Source organism: Mustela erminea, chromosome 10, assembly GCF_009829155.1.
Source record: "Mustela erminea isolate mMusErm1 chromosome 10, mMusErm1.Pri, whole genome shotgun sequence".
NCBI classification, from domain to species: domain Eukaryota; kingdom Metazoa; phylum Chordata; class Mammalia; order Carnivora; family Mustelidae; genus Mustela; species Mustela erminea.
The window spans coordinates 4,051,540-4,061,970 of record NC_045623.1 but is presented as its reverse complement, the minus strand read 5'-3'; positions in this window follow the sequence as shown (position 1 = coordinate 4,061,970).

The following is a 10,431-nucleotide window of genomic DNA, read 5'->3' as shown; positions in this document are numbered from 1 at the left end:
AGCAGAGAGCCCCATGTGGGGCTCAATCCCAGGACCCTAAGATCATGACCTGAGTCGAAGGCAGAAGCTTAACTCACTGAGTCACCCAGGTACCCCAGCATGCTTTTATTTTAGTGTACAACCCATTTTGCTCAAAGAAGATTCTATTGGTTTAGGGCCATATACTTTTATAGATAACTAAACTATATGGTTAACAAGTAATAACCATCAAGTCTAAAAGTATATTTGTTATGACTGCAGTTACAGATGTTTTCCTGCAGGTGTGAGGGGCCTTCTCCCCCCCATAGTTTGCCCAGCCAGGTCTGCTGGTCCTGAGATAGTCCTGGCAGCCCACAGAACTAGTCCTTGGGAGACCCACAGCAGGCAGGCTCACCAATTCCCTTTGCTTTATTGCTTTATTTAACAGCTTCTTTAATAAATCTCACATTTAAAGGTTTTAAAATTAAATCAGTATCAAAAACTATTTCATCCTTAGAAGAAGCATGCTATTTCTAAAGAGCTATTTTTATATTAAAATCACAGAAGGATTTGCCCCAGAGTTGTGAAGTACCCTCTTCAGAGATGATAAAAGGTCCCCAGTCCTTATTTTGGCAATCACTCCCTTCTTGCTTGGATCCAGAGCTTAACATCAGACAATGACTGGGGCAGTCACCTGTACACTCCGTGGTCTTCATACCCTGAACACACGGTAGTCTTCTTCTCATAAAATCAGTACATTAGGGGCACCTGGGTGGCTCAGTGGGTTAAAGCCACTGCCTTTGGCTCAGGTCATGATCCCAGGGTCCTGGGATCAAGCCCTGCATCGGGCTTCCTGCTCAGTGGGGAGCCTGCTTCCTCCTCTCTCTCTGCCTGCCTCTCTGCCTACTTGTGATCTCCGCCTGTCAAATAAATAAATAAAATCTTTAGAAAAAAATCGGTACATTACATATTGTTTGAAGATCCACCTGCCACAGGGACTTAAACTAAGCCTTTGTTGCCTGTCCTTTTACATGGGGGATAATAAAAACACTGCCTCAGAGGCATGCTGTATTAAATGGGTAATGTATATGATATAGCCACCGTGGTGCTGGGCACAGAGAAAAAGTTCTCTCTGTGGAAGGACCCATACATCCTCAAAAAGCAGGGGATGAAATGTCTTCTTTTATATTCCTGCTCCCCAGTCAGTACTTTAGGGACACATGCCTGCTGCCTAGGTCTCACACAATGGTTCCCTTCTCTTGTTAGACCCTCACAACCATACAGGGGTAGGCAATATAAAATTTGCATTTTCCTGTGAAAACTTGTTCTCATGTTGAGATTTTTATTTTTTTTATTTTTTCCCAGCGAGGGAAAGGCTTATTGCCTTAGCCACCAATGCTTACAGCAGGGGTTGACTACCCTGCTGCTGTCAGCACTGTTAACACTACTGAGGAGAGAATCAGCCCAAGTCTCCAACCTCCACCCCACCCCCACCTGGTCTCAGTGAGGGGACAGTCCTGGAGGCTCAGCATAGGCCCTGCCTGTTACAGCAGCTCACTGCCTAATGGACTTCCACAGCAGAACCCGGAGATCTCACTGCTGTTTCTCACAGCCTACAGAAGGAAAGGGAAGATCTGTATCTTCTTTTCTTATTCATTTTATGTCCTAATGCAGTTATTCCAGGACCTGGAGTAAAGATATATTTAAATACAAAACGCCTTAAGACTCTACTTCCTTGGAAACTGATCTGCACTCCTTTGGAAATTGATCTTCAAAGTACTGATGAGAGAAGGAGACTTTCACACCAGAAGACGTGCCAGTGGGAAATGACCTGGAGACATCCTGTTAGGTAAGGACACACATCATTCAGATCTCAGGGCTGAGAGGGGCATTTAAAAGTGTTCAGAATAAACTGCAACATATGTACAAATGTTTTTTCTCATTAAGGGACATGCACACTTTTTTGGTCTCAAAATCTTTCGAAGTCACAACGACATTAATTAAGTTACATCTACAAGTTACAGAATGATGGCATAATATTTATTAAATGTTAAATTTGTATATATTTATGTTTATATATGATTGCTTTACATTTTAAGCATATGGACATTTCTACTTTTACTTTTTTTACTTTTACTTTTATTATTTAAACCAATAATTTTCTTTAAACATTCTAGGCTTCTGTTTTTTGTCAGTTTGGCATTACACATCATCCACTTGGGAGACAACAGTAAGAAGCATTTTATTTAAAGTCTCTTTTTATTGTATATTTATTTCTTAATATCATCAGTCTCACATTTTCAATGTTTTTAAAAGATTATCAAAAAGAGAAACATAAAGGTAACAGAGAAGAAATCAACAATGCTACAGCCCAGAAGCTCCAGGAGGAAACACTCAACTGGATCCTGAATAATTTGGGAGAGGGGAACAGAAGCATGGATGGGTTGCGGCCGCAGGATTCAAGTACCTACTTCAGGGCTTTCTCAGGTAGTAAGTGGCATTGCCCCCCAAAAACTTTTCTGATCCTCTCCATTATTGTCCTCCCAGTTTAGGATTTGAGAACAACCTGGAATAGATTAAGGATAAAATGAAAAACCCAACAAACCACAATTTATCATCTTCACATAAAGATATACTATAAAGTGAAAAATATGTCCTAGTGAGGTGCTCTTTTGCTGTGAAAACAAGTTTTACTCTTTCACTGGTAAAATATTGCATTTACTCAGGAGGTCTCGAGGAGTGTGATTTAAATATATTCAAAACAAAGATTCCAACTCAAGTTAAAAGTAGGCCCTTGCTTGGCTTATTGCAGACTCTCAGGCTCCAGACCCCATGTCTCTTGGAGGCAGGGTGGGGGAGGGGCCTTGTCCCCCTGGTGGGGACAAGAGCTTGGGAGGGTTTTCTGTAAGTCATCCCACTGTGGGTGGTCCCCGCCTTGAAGGCCTGTTTTTAATCACTGTCCAGGGAAGTCACCTCCTGACTTTAACATCTGAAAGGAAAGGAGAGAGAAAATCCTATTTGCAGGGGCCAGGGTTTCTCCTTGGGTCCTTGAGCGGCTTCCTGACCCTCCAGTACCCCTGGCAGTTTGTTTCTAATCCTTAAATTAACAAGTAGGGTCTACCTGAGCAAACACACTTGGCAGGGAGTAAAATTTTATTGCCTCTCCAAGCAATCTCATGAGGCCCTCTCAGGGGTAGTCTAAGGCAAAGGGACAGGAAGCAGGCAGACTTGAACACCCAGGCCTCCCACCCACAGGTGTACCCCCAAGGCTCAGCTGCTGCAGGAATGGTGGCACCTGCGTGCTGGGCAGCTTCTGCATATGTCCTGCCCACTTCACTGGCCGTTATTGTGAGCATGATCAGAGGCATAGGTGGGCCTGTGCAGGAGCCTGCCTGCAAGTGGGGCAGGGACATGGGAGGGGATGAGGGGAGAAGAGGGGCTTGAGCTTGCAGAGGGGAGTGGGTGTGGGTAGGGGGGCCTTCAGGGTAGCATGCTGGGGAGGGGAGTGGGGTGTGGATGGGAGTGGGTGCAGAGGCCCTGTGGGGCTCGGCATGTCTGGGAGTGGACACTAAGGGTGGAGAGGATAGGCAGTGTGGGGGTTGGGCATGGGTAGTGCACATGAACCAGAAGGGCTGACACTGCCTTTCTGTCTCCTTAGTGAATGTGGTGCACTCATGCATGGAGCCTGGACCTTCCACAGCTGCCGCCTTTGCAGGTGTGTCTTCGCAGTCCTACACTGTCTCCCTCAGCAGACGCCAGACAGCTGTGGTAAGTGGACCTACGTCCTGTGCACACAGTCCACACTGACAGGGATTTCTCCTTTGTAACTCCCAATCCATAGATATCTAGCTGTTCCAGGTGACACAGAAATGAGAACATGGTTGATTGATCACTTAGGAAAGTCACATTCATTGTGAATCACATAGCATATTATCACTATTATTTAAAATGATTCCTAAGTTTACTATGCCCAGGTACTGGGTTTAAATGTGTTTTCCAAACAGCGTCCTTAACTGTCCTCTCAGTGAGCAGACTCTGGGGAGCGCACAAGTTGCTAAACAGAGCCAACTCTGGCAGGGAGGTTACTGACTAAATCTCTAGCGATTTTCCTACACCACACCAACACCATCTCCTCAACTGTGAAGTGAGGAGGGTACCGGAGCAGGACAGGAATAGGCATGGATGATCTGGTTCTGCCCTTTACAGCCATTCACGCAGTCCCAGAGAAGGAAGGTATCTTGTAAGCAAAATTCAGGCCTGCCACGCATATTAAGAGCCACATCGGGTGAACACTCATTTGTGAGAATTCTGAGCAGTGAGCAAACTCAACACAAATATTTCACTCACTGTAAAACTCAGTGAAGAGTGTGAATTCTCTGCATCAGAAAACAAATGTAACACTCTGCTGTTGATCTTGGGCAGGGCCAAGGGGCACAGGTAAAGAAGGCACAGCATTTCAGTGCCACATGCTGTATCCTCTCCCCTCTTCAGCATGCTCCGCATGGACTCCAGTGAATGAAGGCACAGCCCTTCAACCTCTTCATCAGCCATGGGAGCCTTGGTTGTACAGTGAGCAGTCAAAGCTTCTAAAGCCCCTTTTCTGTTCCTCTGTCCACCTTCTTCAGCTCTGGCCAAATCACAGATGTTCAGCACCACTTCCCACCCCTTTGTCCATGGTCAGGATGGCAATGCAGGGGCACCACCACTGGGGGTGGAGCCCTCCAAACCAACCTCCTGCCCCTGCCTTCCTGGTGGGGCCAGTAGTGGAGGAGCACACTTAATGAATGCTCAGCTTCCAAGCTACCTTTCTTGCTCCTCCCTTCCTCTTCTGCAACCTTGGGTAAGATGAGCTGTCAAGAGATGTTTAATGAACAACCCATCAACCCCTCTTTCAGCCCCATCCCTTCTCATCTAGCTGTGCATAGTGTGGGCAGTGCCAGTAGGAAGAGAGAAAGTATAGTACAGTATTGCAAAGTGTTGCAGCTTGTCCTCCTTCTCTCATGCCCACTATGTTTCCAAAGCCCTTCCTCTCTTTCAGTTGCTGGGCTTATGCCCCTGATCCACTGGCTGCTCCTTTTGCGCCCCCAGAGAATGGAGGACACAAATTAAGGAACAGTTATTGGAATTGCAAGTGGGACATGTGTAGTCCTACATGTGAAGTTATTTCCTACATGCCATTGGTGCTCCCAGCAATAATGTGGGAAGGGGCTAGTTGTGGTCGTTTTCAGTCTCCTATGCAAGGCCACTTTGGGTTCAGAAGCAACAGGGCAGGGACTAGATTTCAGATTATCTGCTTACTGTTTTCTATTCTTGGAAACATCCGAGGGTGCAAATGCTGTCTGCCAAGGACAGTGACAATGGCTTCTACGTGTGACTTCTGCTCATCATAGTTAAACAAAATAATAATATTTCACAGTAATTTGTCAAGTGTCAAAGAACAGGAACAAACAGTACTTTTTGTACTGTTTGACCCACTGATCCTTCCTCAGGGCAGATGACTGGTGGCTTGCTGACAGAGATGATGATGATGATGATGACATGAAGGATGATGATGAGAATGATGATGGCTGTCAGTTATTTCAGGCACTTTATTCACTTTATCCTATTTGAGTCTCTTAAGTCCATGAAATAGGTATTACTATACTTTTTATATTTAAGGAAACCAAGGCTTATAGGAGTTGATGCCAACAGCTAATAAATAAGGTCTGATATTTTTCTCTCAAGAGATTAATCACAAAAAGCTAATTGCTAATTTAGAAATACTTTATAACATTTAATTATTGAAAAATACTACAAATAAACATACCATAGCATATTTGATATAATTAATGTTATTTTATGAATAGTGAGAATATTAATTCATATTCATAGATTCACATTAATCTATGAATCTATTAATCTATTAATCTATGAATAAAATTGTTACCATTTATGGACATTGTGAGGACATTCCTGAATTTTGTCAAATACTTTTTTTAGTTGTGATATAATTTGCATATAACATTGTATTACTTTCAGGTGTGCAACACAATGATTTGATATTTTTATATGTTGTGAAATGATCAGCACAATAAGTCTACTTAACATCCATCACCTCACATAGTCATGGTTTTCTTTCTTGTGATGAGAACTTTTAAGATCTACCTGCTTAACAACTTTTTTTTTTTTAATTTTATTTATTTATTTGGCAGCGAGAGAGATCACAAGCAGGCAGAGAGGCAGGCAGAGAGAAAGGGGGAAGCAGGCTCCTGGCTGAGCAGAGACCCCAATGTGGGGCTCAATCCCAGGACCCTGAGATCATGACTTGAGCTGAAGGCAGAGGCTTAACCCCCTGAGCCACCTGAGCCACACAGTTGGCCCCCACACTTAACAACTTTTAAATATAGATTTATTATAATCACCATGCTATATATATTATATCTCCATGAGTTATTTATTTTAAAACTCGAAATTTATACCTTTGATCTTTGATCTTCTCCCACTTTGCTCACCTATCAACCCCCACCTTTGACATTCACCAAACTTCTTGTTTCTTTGAGTTCTGTTGTTTTTATTTCTTTTACGATTTTACATGTGAGAGCTTATGGTATTTTTCTTTCTCTGTTCAATTTATTTAATTTGGCATAACACCCTCAACGTCCATCCATGTTGTCACAGATGGCAAGATTTCCTTCTTTCTTATGGCTGAAAACATCCCATTATATGTGTTCATGTTATCTATCATATATCTTCTTTTATTGACATTTATATCCTAGTCATTTAATTTATATTGCATTTATACATATTTATATCATATATGCTCTTTGTCATTCATCCATCAATGTTTGCTTAGGTTGCTTCCATATTTTGGCTATTGTAAATAGTATGTGGTGAACATGGAGGTACATACACATTTTTGAGTTAGTATGTTTGTTTCCTTTGGATAAATGCCCAGAGGTGGAATTGGTGAATCATTACAGAGATCTATTGTTAATTTTTTGAAGAATCCCCATACCTGTTTCCATAGAGGCTGCACCAACTTACATTCCCACCAACAGTGCATAAAAGTTCAGGATGTAAATCTTAACTACTGTGCCATTTCTGTACTCTTTCTATAAGAATAATTATCAATACTAACTAAAGATATTTTTCATAGTGTTATTTAGAATATTGAAAATATGGCCATATTCTAAATTAAACAGTAAGTAACTGTTTTAAATCCTTTAATAGGATGTTGTAAGGATTTTTAAAAACATATGGGAGGTAGAATAGAAATTTATGTCCATAACATAATGAAAAAGATGTGAATCAAGGATACACGTCGATGGGCAAGTCACCAGTAGATGACAAAACACTACAAAATCATGACCCTCTGGCACTTCCAGGGACCTGAAGACCAAACAACCTCTAAGGGCCCTTCTTGCTTTGATGCTCTGCAAGTATAAGAATGACGGGCTTTCTTAATGCTGAATAGAATGTATTTTCAAGGGTATATTTTTCCATTCTAATTCAGAAGAACACTAACTTTTCTGTTTTCTTGTAAAAGAAGGATAATCTACCCTCTACTCTCACATAGATCTTGAAAGATAAAATTTATGCCAAATCATCTTGTTTGTTGGTGTGAGCTCTTTTGTCATTTTTCTCTTCCATGATCTAAAATAGTGTTTTGTGAATAATATTCTCAATAAATATTGAATGGATGGCCTTTGGCAGTTAGTTCCAAATATATATTCAAAGAAGAAACACCATATAAGCCATTATCTATTATTACATTGCAATCAAAAGAAACCATTTCTTGTATTCTAAAAACAGTATGCTTGAGGCAGGCAACTGGCATTATCTCTACTATTTTCTTCATTTACATTTGTTAATTTTGCATTAAAAGAGACAGTGTAGCATAATAGAAAAAGCTTGGGAAAATCCCTCCAAAATCCTTGTTCAAATCCCCCCAAATACTTGTTATAATATTTACTATCCTTATGAAGGGTTGAATAACTTGTTTGTGTTTCAGTCTCTGCAAATGCAAAATTAGAGCTGAATATTTACCCCATTGATTTATTAAGATGAGAAGGACTTTACCTGTTATATATGATGCACAAAATAAATTATTATTTTATTATCATCCTCATCAGCAGTGTTCCAGTCAACATACTGAGGTTTAAAAAATTATTTCATAATCATGCATTTATATGCAAGTTTACTGAAATGTGTTTTCTGGTTTGTGAACAATATCCACTAATTGAGGAGCATTAAGTTTAACAATAATTAGTTAAAAAAACAAAACAAAACAAAAAAACACAAGCATCCAAGTAGCAGGAAGCTTAGTGTCGAAATAGGCCCCAAACTCATTATACCAAGAGGGTGGTTCTTCCCACATATAGCCCCAAAGAATTAAGTATTTCATTAGCCTAAAGAACCAGTTTAGTGTTCTAAAATTTATAGTCTAAGTACTGACACAGTGAAGTAGCAAACTCAAGTGCCTTCAGGGTTAAACAGGGAATGTGAATGTCAAGTTAGGGTCAGTTCAAACCTCACATCATGCTTCCAACTCAGTTCTAAAAAATATATTTCTGGCACCAACCAACCCCCCAAAAAATGAAACAAAAATCAAAGGGCCATAACCAGCCTATAGGCCTATGGGAGAGATGGCTTTCCAGGATCATGGCCCCAGCCAGCTCCAACATGCTTTGTCCTGCTCTCCAGGGACATTCTCCCATGATAGGTGCCATTCCAATGGGTAAGGTTCTCTGGGTGACCTGGCAGGAGGGGTAGTCATCTGGCTCCCGGAGATATCTGTAAACTGGAGAGTTTTAGGAATACTGGTTCCGGACCTCACATTATAATATGATATTACCTTCATTCAAGGTGGTCTTGAACTTTTTTCCATTTTAATTTCCCACTCCACTCCAGTAAAAATACTTGAGTATGTTCCCCATTCAGTGGTGGTGAGACAGTTGCCATGCAGAGCATGTGCAAACTTGATTTTACCTATATCTTCTTTTCACATAGGCACAGGACTAACACACATGATAAAAATCTTTGCTATGCCTGACCAAGTCTAAAAAAGGCCTTTTGATAAGAATACAATAAAAATCCTAGTTTATAGTAAGTTATACACTGGTAGCAGTTTCCTTTTAAATATGAAGTGAGTTAATGGTCATAGAACAATTGATTCAGTCGATTCTAATCAGTACAGTAAATACTGTAAGGCTTAGTTTTAAATTTTCCTAAATGTAGAGTGGAAGAATATTTTCTCCCTAAGCTTAGTGAGCAACCTGGGGCCTCCTGAGAGGGACACCATGTGGTACTCATAGCCCCACTTTGTGGACCCCTGCTGACTGAGCTGACTTGGTCTAATCAAATTCCCAAAGCTGATTAAAACAACAGCCTTTGAGCTTATATATAATAAACGACTGCCAAAAAGGGCCTTAATCTTTTCTAGCAGGCAGCTTGCTTCATTCTACTGGGGAGAGTAAAAACTGAAGCTCAGTATGGACAGACCCCTTTCTCACCTGAATAGCTTCTTACACGCAGATCACCTGTCTTAGGATCAGCTTTTCTGGAGCCTTCCCTGGGTCCAGATGTTAGACTTCCTGTTTTGTGAGGTTTTCGTACACTGGAACAACCCTTTCCCAGAGTGGGATAGTATAGGGAAGTGGTACCCAGGCCTAGAGTGGGCCACACCTCAGTCCTATTCTGAATCTAGCCTCTTAGATGGCCCCACCATAGCCCACCTGTGAATAGGTGAAGAGTGGGTACCTGTTTCCATTGCTTGCCATCCTTATCTGTTAACTTCCACTGTGTCATGCTCACCATAGGTTCTTACATTCAGAGAGCAACTCCTGGAGGGCTTGTAGGTGGCAGGACAAGGCAGGCCTGTCTGAAGTCTGGTGGTGGGGTGAAAGAGGAAGAACACCAGGTGGGCCTCTGCCAAGCAGTCCGGGTAGAAGTTCCTGTAGTTAGGCCCTTCCTCATCTGCATGTTTGCCTGCCCAGTCAACCATACATAGGCCCAGATTGGCCTGTGAGAATGCTTTAGTGCAGTTGGCACCCCTGCCTGCCCATGGTCAGCTTCACATCATAATCACTCATAATCACTCAGCAGGGATTTTAGCTGCTGGGTCCTACTGCTCCTGGGACTCCCACCCAACACCTTTGGGGTGGGGTCCCTCCCGCACAGAAAGCCAGACTCACTTCTTAAGGCTAAGAGAAGCCACACTGTGACAGCCAGGAAGGTGAGCACCTTGGGGTGTGACACCAGTCCCCAGATTGCTGGGAAGCTATTCATTTTTGTAACTTCCTCTGTGGGAAGAGTAGCCATTGCTTTCAGAATGGGTGCTTTCTCCTGTTTAATAAGCGGTTCCTAGCCAAGGGGATGGTATTAGGACTCATTTGGAGAAGAGCTGGACCTTCTTTGCAACACAGGGATGCGAGCTATTTTATTTCATTGTATTTCAAATCACACCTCTTTGCCCCTAATTGCTAAATGACCTGA